This window comes from Epinephelus lanceolatus, chromosome 19 (genome assembly GCF_041903045.1).
Source record: "Epinephelus lanceolatus isolate andai-2023 chromosome 19, ASM4190304v1, whole genome shotgun sequence".
NCBI lineage: Eukaryota > Metazoa > Chordata > Actinopteri > Perciformes > Serranidae > Epinephelus > Epinephelus lanceolatus.
The window spans coordinates 19,845,850-19,860,523 of record NC_135752.1 but is presented as its reverse complement, the minus strand read 5'-3'; the positions used below and the strand labels follow the sequence as shown (position 1 = coordinate 19,860,523).

Genomic DNA, 14,674 nt, shown 5'->3' with positions numbered 1-14,674 from the left:
CATTTAAACCCCACCTGTCTGTGTCAACCAGCCCGTAGAGAGGTGCGTAAATGGAGTCCAATAGCTGTTCCAAGGGTTGGGTTGTATCCATTCCTTCATGCATTAGTACAGCCAGGGACGGGGAATGTTAAAAAGGATCCAGTGTGCAAAAAGCCTTGATGAATAACATACAGGGTTTTTATTTCTCCAGACATGCTGTCAGCACATGGACCCAATTACCTGCTTATTGTGCATTTGTCTTATCTGTGATTTGAATTAATATATTAATTAAAATAAAATACATAAAAGTAACAATATAATAACATAAAAATATGATGTGGTTTCAGGTGAGACACCCCAGGTGAAAACAACAATTTTTTAACAACAATTTTTCATGCTCTGGTCAATTTTGAGATTTTGGGCTGTTTTGCTTCAATAACATGTCTTCTGTCAGACTAGTAGAATGGTCACGTACAAAATACACACGTAGATGTTTCACTTAGTTCAGATTTATTTTCTGAAAACTTATGCAAAAAGAATATTAATTAGGCAGTGGCTCATTTGCATATTTAAACATAACATTTTAGAAAACTTGTAATGTAAAAAAAAAAAAACTGTCTTAATGTAAGTAATCAACTGGGTTTCATGGTGAAATCCATTAGTTAAATTGTTACCTTATTCACTTTTAGTGTATTTTTGTGGTCTAAAAATGTATGGAATTTTACAATACATATTTAAAAGCCATTTTCTCAAAATCTGTTTTTTTCTTATTCTCTGAGCCAAAAATTTCCACTTCAGTAACATTACATACACCACACTTTCTAGTTATATTCCTCACTACATTTGGAAGGTTTTTACAGAGGGATTTGTTTTTATCTTATTCGTAGCCTGATTTATATAACATTTTATTCCTAAAAATATGGCTGTACAATACTTTCTGATTTATGGAGTGCGTGAAACAGATATCCAAAATTCCCTCTGCAAAAACTTTTGACTCTAATATGTCAACAAACTGAAACAAAAATTTTGAACCTGGTGTTATGCAATGTTCAAGTTTTTTTCTGGAAATGTATGCAACTTAGTGCATATTTAATCAGATACTGCCTCATTTGCATATTAAAACATAACATTTGAATCTGAATGTAAGTAAAAGTACTCAACTGGGGAAGTTTCTTGGTGCTATCTATATGTTAAAGACACTTTTCTGGCGTTAAAACACCATTGGATGACAGTAATTACTCCCTAAATGCTCCAGTGCAAAGGCTGGACAACAAAACTAATCTACAAGATGACATTAAAGTGTTACTGTTAATGAGTACTAATCTGCATTGAAGGAGATTGTTGTAGTTTGTTAGATAATTTGGTCAGTTGGACTTTTGAACTCTGTCCAACTGCGAAAGGATCACTGAATATTTGTATTGTGTGGTGGTCATCTTGCTCTGATGAGGCCAGAGCCTGAAAGCTCATGTATAAATGTATATGAACATGAGGGAAAAAAACAAGAAGTATTGGTTTGTTTCTACTGAAAAGAACTGAAAAAAAAAATCGTATGGAAATGACCAGTAATGAGAGGATTGCAGCAATATGCCGCTTTTAAGGTAAAATGTGTAATTAAAAGTGACAGTTATCATACATGGTACATTTCCTGATATTGAAAAAACAGTGCAACGGGACAGAAAATCTCAACTTTAAAAGGGAGACTTTTTAAACAAACCTCCATTAGAAAATAGTTTCAAGATTCAAATGTAGTAATAGAACATTTCTCTAACCAACAATAACCCTTCTGTTTTGATTCCTTTTTTTTATTTTTACGTCGCAATGCAGTGTGGGTAGCGACGTCAAATGGTTGCAACCGCTGTTTCTGACAACTGGTAACTGCGCGAAAAATGTCAGCTATTCAGCCGTTTCAATTTGAACCCGTGCGACAAGCTAGCGAGGAGGACAACACAGAAAATATACAGCACAGGAAGAACACGAAGATGTAGTAGACGAACAGAGACATGAGGTGTGAGTGGGACAAAACAGCTGGTGTCAGTGCGGAAACTGCATCTCCATGACAACCGAGCAAGAGAGCGTGTGTTGTCAGGAGCTTCAATTTTTGTCAGCAGCTGTTCAAGGTACCGTAAAACGTCATCCAATATCAATGATCTCAGAGATTAGCATCCACCGCTGTCGTATGCTTTATATGTTGTGATACACAGTAAAACACACTGACAAGATGCTTACGAGTTTGATCATTGTTGAAGATATCCCGTGCATCACAGCACACGACATGCTGTGACACGCTGCATCCGACGTGTCTTTAACATTATCCATCTGAGTCTCTGCATCAGACTTACTTGGAGAACACTGTACACTTACACTTACAGATTGAACAGGTTGAACGGGTGGACTGTCAGCTTCCTCCATAACCAGTGGTGTGTCAGATGGTTCACCTTCAGAAGCTACAGCAGCAGGAGTGGGTTCTTTGCGGCACAAGAGAGCATCCAGCGTCTCCTGTTTTTGGCGTTTTTTTGCGCGCATTTGACTCCCTTCCCGAGGGCGTTTAGACTCCTTATATGAGAAAATTGTCGGCACGGCATTTTGTTTAAGTCGACGTTTATACCCAGCAGCACCCGTTAGCTCCTTTAGCAGTTCTGGTCGACTAAAGGCCTCAAAATCATCTGGGGAGAAGTGGCGAGAACAGAGCCGCGGGTCTTTAGGAAGTTCTGTTCGTCCACAAGCACTTTCCCACTGCTTTCTCCTCTTCTTATCACTAGGAAACGTGTAAACTTACATCAGTTCCCTTGTTGTCTTTTGACTGGAAATTACATCCGAATGCAGCGCAATGTGGCATTTTCTCTGGTGATAGTGTCAGGTAGCAGCAGCCGTCAGGTAAACAACTCACAGAGCAACCATTCTACGTCATCACCCCGGCATGCACTGCGCGAGTAAAATAATGGCGGCCTCCTGTGGTAAAAATACGTTGTAAACATTGAAGAATTTTAAAGCAATGACAACATTTCATGTCTTTCTAACAACATATTTTAGTACAATAGAAAAATTGTGGCTTTTTGAGCCCTACATGTCTAACTAGTCGGGGTTCCTTTTAATTGATAGGACAGCTAAGCGTGAAGGGGGATAGACAGAGGGAATGACAGGCAGCGAAGGGCCACGGGCCGGAGTTGAACCCGGGCCACTGTGGCAACAGCCCTGTACATGGGGCACCTGCTTCAACCACTAAGCCACCGATGCCCCATGTTTTCATTCCTTCAAGGGTCATTCTGACTGATGATAATAATAATAATTTTGTAATACCATGATAGTGTGAAGACTTTATTATACCTTGAAAATCTCATCCCATTGCAACCCTAGTAGTTTTTTTTTTTTTTTTTTTACTTTTGTGTGTTCTCATTTTCTCCTATCTTCATTCCATCAGAATCATTCAGTGCTGTCATAACCACAAGACAACCTTGTTTATTGTAAAATGGAGATGAACAGTGTCCTCAAAATCTGAATAAAAGCCATTTTTTACATTCAAAATTTATATTTTTACGTAAAATTTGTAATCATTAGAAAATAATCTGCATGCCGACCAACTGACTGTCTTTTAAAATCTTTTCATATCTTTTGTCAAAAAGACGAGGATTAAAAAGCCGCCCATTTAGTGACCACCACAGTTCATTTCTCAGTCTGTCCCAGTCACCTCAGGTTCACACTTTCCGGTTTATATTGTTTTTGACAGATTTGACACAAACCATGTCGTCCAACTCTGCTCTCTTCATTAAACATTTCCTGCAGCTTTGGTACGACATTCCTACACGCGCTCAGTGCACACACACAATTAGTGCTTGTTAAAGAGCATGTGATATGGTAAATACACGACCAGTTTCCCATAATTACAGCCTCCTGTGAACCTTAGAGGAAGCAAGGGCTCTGGGTGACTTGCTTCATTCTGAAGGATCTAAACCTGGGACATCTGAACACCCCCCCCCCTTAAACGTAATGCTTCCTCTTCTTTTCTAAAAATATGCCGTCTTTTAAACTGAAACTAAAAGATAAGCTAAACTATTGTCTCTGCTCACCCAGCGTCTCGTGCTTTTCTTGCATTTTTTCCATTTCTGTGACCCTATTGCTGTCCTGTCACTTCCCTCCCTGCTGGTTATTTAGCACTTCAGTGGCTTGCAGGACTAATTGGAGCAAGAGACAGGTGGAGCCGCTCTGTAGCAATCAGTCTTGTTAGTGGCGGGGCTGTACCTCACACTGGGTGATCTTCTTGTTTTTGCAGTGTGAACAGTGGAAGGAGGGCATGAACTTTTGACACACTCCTATATGAGGCCCCGGAGCAGCCTGCCAGGCTTCACTTATTGTGGGTTAACGTCAAGGTCCTGCGAGTAACACCAGTGACTAAGTCACAACACCTGTCTCCATGAATATGCTTGGAAAGAAGAAGAAATACATACTACTTTTACTGTGAAAAGGTAGACTACATTTTAAACACTTGTGGTGCTTCAGAGTCAGCTTCTTTTTCTGTGTGGGTTCATACAGATATTAAGATATACGATGATGTCACGCACACACATTACAGGAGAATCAAGCTGATTTTGGGCATGAGTCCCCCCACCTGACAATCATCAGGAAAGCAAAGATTTTTTGATGATTCTAAATGTCATGGCAACACAGTGGTGCAGTGGTCAGCATTGTCGCCTCACAGCAAGAGCATTTGAATCCAGGGTGGTGGATCCGACCCCTGTGTGGGGGATAGAGCTTAGATCGGGCCCAAAAAATCCAGCCTGACCCCACCCGAGCCCATGCATGTTCTGTCCGAGCCTGTCCCGTCCCGTCCCGTCCCGTCCCTTTAACTGTAATTGTGAGCCCGAGCCCGGTTTAAACCCGACATTTTTTGAAGGATACGAACGTGGACATTGGAGGCTGACTCTCATCTTTCTTTCCATGGCAAGCCTTCATCATGTGCCTCTTAAGCCCGAGGATAGTGGCGGGTTGGGTTCTGACTCGGGCAGAGAATCTAAGCTCTAGTGGGGGAACCCTTCTGTGCAGAGTTTGCATGTTCTCCCCGTGTCAGCGTGGGTTTTCTCCGTGTACTCCAGCTTCCTCCCACAGTCCAAAGACATGCAGGTTAATTGGTGACTCTAAATTGTCCGTAGGTGTGAATGTGAGTGTGAATGGTTGTCTGTCTCTTATTTTGTCAGCCTTGTGATAGTCTGGCAACCTGTCCAGGGTGTACCTCGCCTCTCGCTCAATGTCAGCTGGGATAGGCTCCAGCCCCCCGTGACACTCAAGAGGATAAGCGGTTATAGAAAATGAACGGAAATATAGTATGAGGTATGCTGAGGGTGTTTTTACAACCTCAATCTGCTCCATCCTGACCGCACTTATTTTAAATCGCAATTACATGTAACATATATTACGATCCGATATCCTGTTGTGATGGGGTAAACCCTGAGGATCGCTGGCAGTCCCACGGTTCTCACTGGGTCTGAAGTACTGAATGGGATTCAACTCACCTCCAGCTCACACTGTAACATGTACAGTTCATTTAAATGCAGTCTCCAAGACTTCATCCTTATTTTTTTATTTCTTCTTGGTGAACTTTCTGTAAAAAGTAGTGCAAAAACTAACAGCTAGGTCTTCCTGCTCATTGTCCGCCATGTTTGTTTACCCTGAAGTCATGTTTGATCACAAAAGACTTTTCCAGTTTTGAGAGTCAGGAATCTGGTCATTAATGTATTGTGGTAGTAGATACAGGTCTCAGGCATGATCACTTGCCTGTAAGTTCTCTTGCTTCTCTCCGTCTCTTCTCCCATTTCTGTGTCAGTGTGTGTGGTAAGGTACCAGCTCAGTAATGATGTGTCAGTGTGAGCGTGTCCACTGTGTGCGGACATGTTGCAGTGTAATGCAACCAGGCAGGTGTGAGGGTCACAGCCAGTTTGTGGGCCAGCGTCTTGACCCCTGCTGTCTGCTTTGTCTGACCGTCAGAGGAACCCCTTAATTAGACCCTTTGGTCTGCGGTGTCTGCTCAACGCAGCCCAGCGGACACTCGGCAACAATCCCTTCATTAAATGCTCCTGGTTGACTTGGCAAGAAGAGTCTCGGTTTCCGATTCCTGCTGCACAAAATGTGAAGAGTATCTCTAATGTTTCGCTTTGAATTGTGAGCACCTAAATCTGTTTTGTGTAATCCTACTGTACACTACATTAGCCTAAGCGTTAGCCTGCTTTATTGCTTTTGCTTCTCTGAAATTTCTTTGTTGTTGCAGCAGTTCAGAATGATTAATTGTAGGTTTACACACTGCTGCACAGTGTTATTTCAGCAAAAAGTTGCCTTTGGTTTGGTGTGTGTTTGCAATGTGAGTACATGCTATTATGTAAGATGCCAGAGTGCAGTAGTGTGATCAAGTGGCCAGAAAATGAATGGGAACAGAGCTGTGAGGGAATTAACTTAAGTACAGCCCACTGGCAGCCAGGCCTGCTGACAAAAACAAGGAGGTTTACTCAGTAGAGATCCAGCAAGACCTGGCCCAGTGACCTTCAGTGGTAGAGCGACTGAGAGAGGGGGGGAAGGATTTCATTCTGCTGTTCTTGGCCGGTGCGTGTTGTTGCCCCGGTCGTGGAAAATCACAGAGCACTTTCTTAACAGCACCTTCAGAGCCAGACAGACACTTCTATACATGGAATCCATCTGTAAGGTTGTGTGGCTGTTTTGTAACCACCGGTGCCCATGGGTGAAACCCGAGCCACAGGTGTGTTTCAGATGCAGTCACCAGTTGGTCCACAGAAAGGGCCTTGTGCATTGTTGTAATCAAAGCTTATCGGTTGGCTTCAGTGTTTAGTAGTCAAATATAAAGAGATTACAACATGTTTGTCCTGTCGAGTGATTTGATAAGGTTCGCATGAAGAAGCTACATCAGTGGGTACAAAGAAAAGTAAAGTTCATGAGGATATCTGATCAGATTACTTGCAGCTAACTGGATATTTTAGCTTCTGCATTGTTAAGACACCACAGCTGTAGCTGTTCAATACAATTTGTAGAAACAGAAAATAATCATGTAAATCTGTTTTGTACCGTTGCATTTGCACAATTGCTGTATTAAGCAACATTACAAATGGAACCGATTATAAAAAAAAAAAAAAAAAAACGAATGGCAAGCACACCCTAACTGTCTTTCAAAACAGTCCACACAACCACTGTATAATTACAGTTTGAAATTTAATATAAAGTTGTCTCCCTTATTTGCAAGGCAATGAGTCTGTCTGATCTTCTTCTGAAGAATAAAAGCAGACAGTGTTGTAAAAGGAAACAAAGCCTTTGTAGTAAAATGTTCTTAGAGATGTTATAATTATCAGTCTGAGCCAAACCAAAGCTTCTTTTGACAATTTATAAATGCAGGGTTTAGAGTATTACCATTTACACTCCAAACTATAAGCCAGTGATGGATGGAGTCAGTGCCTTGCAGAGAATATTAACCGGTCTCCTCTCAAGGAAGATTTTAAGCATCAAATTGGATCAGTTGAACTGAGTCAAAAGTACTTTAGATAGCAGATCTCTGTTGCTTCTTGGACTCTTGGAGGGCCCACTCAAAGAGCTGAGACTGAAATTAGGTAAGACAAAAAAAAGGCTGGGCAATGGAGGGAGCCCTGTCACACAAGGTCCAGTGGTTGGTCCTGGATGGTGGGGAACATTCTGATGAGCTGAGGCTGCAGGATGGAAGCCTCCGATGGGTCAGCATAGCTTACGGTGTCAAAAACCGCTGGTCAGTGACCCAAGTGGTGGCCCTTGGCATCAGATACAGACACACAAGAGCTGAAGGACCGCAGTTGAAAATTAGCCAACTGGCTAACACTGTCTCATTTACAGAAATGTTGATAAACGTGTGTTGTCCCAATAAATAAATGAAATGAAATAAAAATGCACTCTTTAGCTTTTGTATGAGAAGCACTTGGGTTGTATGTAAATCTATCAGCACCATTATTAGACATTCAGAGCAACAGACGCCGTATAAAGAGCACGAAAGTCCGCCTAGGGTTGGTGGGAGTTGAGGTGGATGGGTCCAATGTGCACAGGACTTTGAGCCAGGAGACCAGTGTTCATGTCATGTGTAAAACTAAAAGTGTTGAGATAATTTGTCACGCGAGTCTTATACCTTCTGTCCATGGGTTAAAATGTGATGAGTAGGGATGAGATCACGCTACGTGGCTTATGGTGGGCTTTGTATGAACTGAGTCCGTTGTGGGACAGGGAGCCAGTGGAGGATGATGATATATACTGTGAGAGGATAGAGATGTGTCTACTGGGATAAATTTGTTATTATATCCTTTTTATTCTGTCAGATTGTGTCCAGTCCTGCAAATAAATGAGCTGGACTACTGTAAGGTACTTTTGGATTTACAGGATTTTAGCATCAATTTGATGAAGCACCTTGGTTTGTCAGGGATTTCATTTATTGGATTAACCAAAAAGAGACACACCATTTAGTCATTATATGCTTCATGTCAGGTGTATTTTTGTAAAGGTGTTTTATGACATTGTTATATAGATTTACATGTATTATGATCTGAGATTTTGTTCTCATCACATGTGCTTACTGTGGGTGTGGGAATGTGTGTGCTACACATGTCAAATAACGTGTCAAATTGCTGCTTTACATACCATCTCTGGGTTTCGTTTGCCTGACTGGCTACAAGCGGTGTCAAGTGAAGAGTTTATGGGTATCACAAAAGATTTGACATTTACTACCTGGCACAGACAATCGACTTGCAGAAACTGTGCGGTTGCAACAAACTTAATTATTACCTGCACGCTGTGCATCTTTATGCATGTCAGAATGCTGTCAATTCAAGTATGTGGATACATCATGTTGTCGCCTTGTTGTCTGGAGTTTTACAAGCACTGCTTTCTCCCATCAGAGAGGTTGCATATTGAATTAAAGCAGTGATACATGATATAGTTTCATAGGAGCACTTTGTTTTCTGTTTAAGATTAGTTTTTGAGTGATGTGCAGTCATTGCGATAATCATTTTTCCACAAGTCGTACCGTCTAACAACATGAATATTGGCAGGAAATACAAATGACTCAGAGTGATGCTGTTGATGTGTCAGTGTTTTTCAATATCTCACTACGTCGTCACATCGTGAAAGAAAGAGACAGTGAGACAGACTGGGTGAGAGAATGAGACAGCATGACAGATGGAGGGAGGGGAAGCAGGGCGAATCTTGCTGTGACAGCCTTTTCACTCCATATGAATGACGTTTTTCTTCCCCCTCAGCATTCTTTAAGACTTCAAAGCGTCAATCTCAGCAGAGTGATTTGGCCCTACTATTGTGTGAATCTTGAATATTCATCAGGGTCTTTCTTTCTCTGAGAGGGCTGAGACTCTGCTATGAATCTGCAGGGATCCCATGATATATTGCTGTTACATGAATATAACAGGGGTGGGTAGAGATATTGTCTGATGTCTTGTGTGAACATGGTTGTATGGATTTAGATGAATACACATGTTGATTAGGCTACTTCAGACTTCCGTAACATTCATTTTCCCATTGTGTTCTTATTAATAAGACACATTTACAATAAATGATTAACTTGTTCTCAGTCAAAGACTGTTTCTCAGTTTATAATAGGGGCAGAAAATGCACAGTATGTATAGCACTTATACTGTCCGCACAAGAAAGTCAGAGCGCTCTAATAAAAGACGCTTGGTGCAGCGCTTTTTGTCTAGGGAGTAGCATGCAGCTTCATACGCTTTATCCCTATTAGGAAAAACTTTTATAGACTGTATAAAATGAACTTGGCTATGAAGAAGTCACCCGTTGGTTTGTCAGCTGCGGTTTTAAAGCCTCAAATTCAGAATTTTGGCTGTTGCCAACTTGGTTGTTTTGGAGCCAGAAGTGACCAAATTTGGACGAGTGTGTGGAGCTATGGATAACCGGGGGTGGATCTGACTCATAGACGAACGATGCCTAGCAGACAGCCTGTCACTCAAGCAACCACGCCATTTAAAATTTGTATTTTTAAGCCTTAATAAAATGTAAACAGTTGACTTGTATAAAGAATCAACCCCGCACAGTTGTCATGTATGTTGAAATTAGCCATAGAGACCAAAATCATTTTTTGTAAACATATTCCTGCTCTAAAGTTTGACATTTCAACATGGTGGGGATCTAAAGGGATTGAGTGGCTTCTACAGTTTTTATTTATTTGCTGTTTTTCCCTTTTAGTATATCACTTTAATTGAAATGAATTGAAAGTCTGGACTGTTGGTTGGACAAAAACAAACAATCAAGATGTCACCTCAGGCTTCTGAAAATTGAGACAGGCAATTTTCATTCTTTTTTGACATCTCGTGTGTCTCAATGATTAATCTATTAATCTGACAAACTGATAATGACGGTAATTAAATTAAAGCTGCAGCGCTAGTTTGCTCCACAATACAAAATATAGTACATCATCGTTTCTAATGACTCAATGAGGAGAGGAGTTAGATCTTTGTTTAGCGGGATGATGAAGACAGTGTCAGGCTTTCTCTGCCATTGCACCTCGATTGGACCATCTGGGGCAGACAGCTGTGTTGCCACGGTAATAAACTGCTTTCCAGGGTTCTATGACAGCAGTTTTAACACTGAGCCGCTGAAAATCCTCCTAATTTCACAGAGCTGGGGGTCAGTTTGGCCCCGGCTGGAACATCGCTCATGATATGCATTCCATCTCTGCCCGGGGTAATTTCATCATCTGTGTTCTGCCATGGCTTTTTGTTTCACAGGTTAGCGGTGATTTTCACAGTCATCCATCCCGTTGCTCTCGCTGTGCGATGAAAGGTGCGTTTGCTCCTTTAAAGTCCTTTTCTGAAATCAAAAACGTGGCTCATTTTCATGGTGCGTTGTAACACTACTGGTAGTATTATTGTAAGGTCTCTATTTCATAAGAAAATGTTTGCCTTATGAAATGGAGACAGATTATTACAAACAACCAAGCTGCATTAATTGATCTGTGACTGCTGGAGGGCAGAATGTTGGGGATACAGAGTCTGCAAAACAAATTGAATATAATCTTCCAGCTAAACTGCTCCACACACCTCCCTCACAGTCTCTCCCAAATCAAAACTTAATGCCGACTGTACACAGAGCACAGACTAAGGGTGGGCTTCTGGTCAAAGCCAGAAGTGGAACACCATGGATGAAAACACAGTTTCAGCAGTATTTCATGACAAATGAAGAGGTACTTAATTTACTGAAATACACTGTGTGCAATAACTTCTGACAAGTATTTGAATCTCTGGGGTTGTGTTGGAAGGACTTTGAGTTATTGAGTTTGAGCATCTGCTACTGTAAAGAAGGGCTGCAACTAGCGATTATTTTCATTGTCGATAATCTGTAATCTGTCGATTATTTCTTCGATTAGTCGACTAATCATTTTATTGAAAAATGTGTGAAAATGTTGAAAAATGTCGGTCTGTCTCTCCCAAACCCCAAAATTATGTCATCTAATGTCTTGTTTCGTATTCATGCCAAAGGGTTTTAGTTCACCGTCATGGCAGAGTGTGTAAAGCTGCCAATATTTGAAAGTAAGAAGCTGCAATAAGAGTATTTTGGGGTACTTTTATAGTACTTTTCTATGAAAAATGACTCAAACCAATTAGTCGACTACTAAAATAGTCACCGATTATTTTAGTAGTCGATTAGTCATTGATTGGTCGAATTGTTGCAGCCCTACTGTAAAGTATTTTAAGTAGTTGAGAAAAGGAGCGGAGAGTTTCATGGTGTTGATAATCGGAGAGGAGGTGTGGTCATGAGCATTGAGGTCTAGTGGAGAGTTAGAGATGAAACCCTTGAGGGAAGTGGATAGCATGTTCCAGGATGGCTCTCCATTCATGCCAGTTACAGTTGCTCAATAGGCACATACATTAAACAACTTCTTCAGGCTCCCTATGTGTATTGTACGGTGGCCCTGAGAGCTCAATGCACTGCAAATTAAGAAAACACAAGCGAATAGATACAACACAAGCAAATGAAAAAACATTTTCACCAATATAACATCTTCACCAACTCGATGACCCATGCAGCATTTAGAAAAAGCTCTGCAAGAGGCTCACAACTCAATGGACACAGTTTTCAGGGGACACTAAAAAGTGATGCACAAGACTGGTACACAGTACACACTGTGCTTGTTGTTGACATTTGTGGAGTGAGTAGTTACTGAAGTCAGCTGTTGAGAAAATTGCATAAAATTTAAGGTTTTCTGGCCTACTTTAACATTTTGATGACATGATTTAGACATTATTGCAGATATATAACAAAGCATTAGCCTTTTGCTTTTTATTATACCTGACACATGCCATCGCAATGACAGATGGCCGACTTAAATAACTTCAAAAGCCACAAACCATGGCAACAGCAAGTGTTTTCCAGCCATGGACACCACGTTTTCGTTTCCCTGTCAGCAGTTTCCGCTGTGTTGTGAGCTTCTTGCATTGGTTTTGTAAATGGTGCACATGTGTTGTCAAGTTGGTGAAGGTGTTTGTGTCTATTTGCATGTGGCCCTCAAGCCCATTGAGCATGCTCATTCAAGTCCCTCTGTGGGTGAGCCAGCTAGGTGACAGTGACTTCCTGGCAACTTTTCGCACACATGAAAAAGCATGAAAACAGTTTACAAATACGCCTCTTCAAGACTTTTCATTTCTCAAATGTAGTAGCCTGAAGTTTACAGAGAGTCATTTCAAAGCATTTTTGACAATGGGCAAGGTATATTCTTTGTGTTACAACAGTTTATGTGGTTGTAATTGCGTATATAAAAGTCTTTCTTGGACCTGCAGTTCCGACTGTGGCCACTACACCAGAGGCACTTCACAGCTTAGCACCGTTCCTGGGGGATATCCTGAAACAAGTTAAAGGCTGTCCTTCACATTGCAAAGAATTTTCTGCATGTCTGTAATAATTGAAGAGGTGCTCCAGTAGTTTAGCAGAAAAAAAGTGATCATAAATCAAAGGCAGAGGCTGAGATATATTCACCCTAGTATAGATCAAGCTTGAAAAATTGCTTGATCCTCAGTAGCTTCTTTCGTTAGACTTCCCTCGCCTGATAAATTCCATCAACCTTTAAATGGTACAACCGCAAAAGACACTGAACCTCACTTTTCACAGTAGTACTCCCCATGATGAACAAACTGAACTTTAACATGTGAATTCAGTGGAGTGCCCCTTTAACGCAGCATTTGAGTCGCGTTTCTGGTGCTTGCATGTCTAATGTGACTATTTCTCGTTCCAGTTGCAACAAATATTGTGGCTTTACAGAATGATCGCGGTGCTGACAGATTGATTTCCCCGGCAGTATTAATCATCCTGTAACTATGTGCGTGATGACAAATGGGCTCTGCAGTTAAAACTCCAAGCAAGGAAAGGGAGGGGAAGAAAAAGCAAGGGAAGCGAAGAGTTAATTCCACTGAAAGCAAGTATTCCAACCAGTCTGCCCCACTTTCAACCCCTTTATGTGGTGGAGTGACCCCCACCTACAGAGCCGCTCACTCCCCTGGACCCCCCATCCCTGTGGGCTGAGTGGGCTGTCTGAGAATACAGAGAGGCTCCACGCTGGGCGTTTGATGGAGCGCAGAAGGGTGTGTGAGGTGCACTGACCCATTCACATTGCTCCCCATGCACTCGTGCTCCAGAATAGGCTGACTTATCACATGTAATACTCAGCGCTGCACAAATCAGGAATGACAGCTATAGGGCTGGAGGAGCACTGGAGGGGAGAAGTGGCTTCTGGGAGCTGGTGTTCCCACCCAGTCAGACTTTAAGAGGGGACAGGTGTGGGGTGGAGAAGCCCATTTGGCTGTTGTTGTTGTTGTTTCGCCCTCCTCCATCACTGCTTTAACACCACTGGGACTTTTTTTTTTTTTTTTTTGCTTTTTTGTGCTTGCCATTAACCATTTGGAATGGATAAACATCTCTCTCTTCAAGGAAACCGTTTCTCTCCCTCGCAAGGATCTTACATGTGTGATACCGCAAATTTGCCAATCTCTGAGATGTTTATGATTTGTGTAGGTGCTGCTGTAGACTTGTAATGTGTCTAACAGTTGACTTAATCCTCTTAACTTGTAACCCACATAAATCTTTCACCGCTGGAATGTGTCCCTATTGTTATCACTGTTTTTTTTCCTGCGGTATTGCCTGTTTGCATGTGTGCATTGGATTAGTGTGAAGTTGCAAAGTTGTGGCGGTGCCTGGAGGTGTGAGCTCTAATCACCTCTAATCACCTGACGTGTGATGGCCTGATCCCCTGTACAAGTGTTTGTGTTTTCACCCCTTTCACACACAGATTCACATGAGGAACTGAGCGCGCTTCAGCCCACGTCTGAACCTTAATACCAGACTCTTGGTTACAGATTAATGTCCGGCCTTTGCCATTCACACGGCACCTGTGCCTGCAGCTGTAGTTCCATTCATACGTGTTACATGAGGACGGGGTTGTTGAGAGGTTGGTTGCTTTTTTAAAAATTTAGCATTGTGGATTGTGTCCTGTATTTGCCTGGTTTTGCTTTTCTTTTTGGACTATCAGACAGATAATCTTTTTGTACTTTTTCTTGGAGAATGGTTGTTTATTGCAGCCTTATTTCATCTTTTTGGGGAATCCAAGTGTGCAGACTTTATCTATTTAAATGTACATTGTATTGTTGAACTGCATTTCCCAGCATTTTTCCACTTC

General features: G+C 41.6%; 1 protein-coding gene across 1 annotated transcript in view; it reads left to right on the top strand.

The window, feature by feature from the left end:
- bmpr1bb (bone morphogenetic protein receptor, type IBb) overlaps window positions 1–14,674 on the top strand; it is a 76,621-nt gene that overhangs the window by 37,118 nt on the left and 24,829 nt on the right. The window lies entirely within an intron of this gene.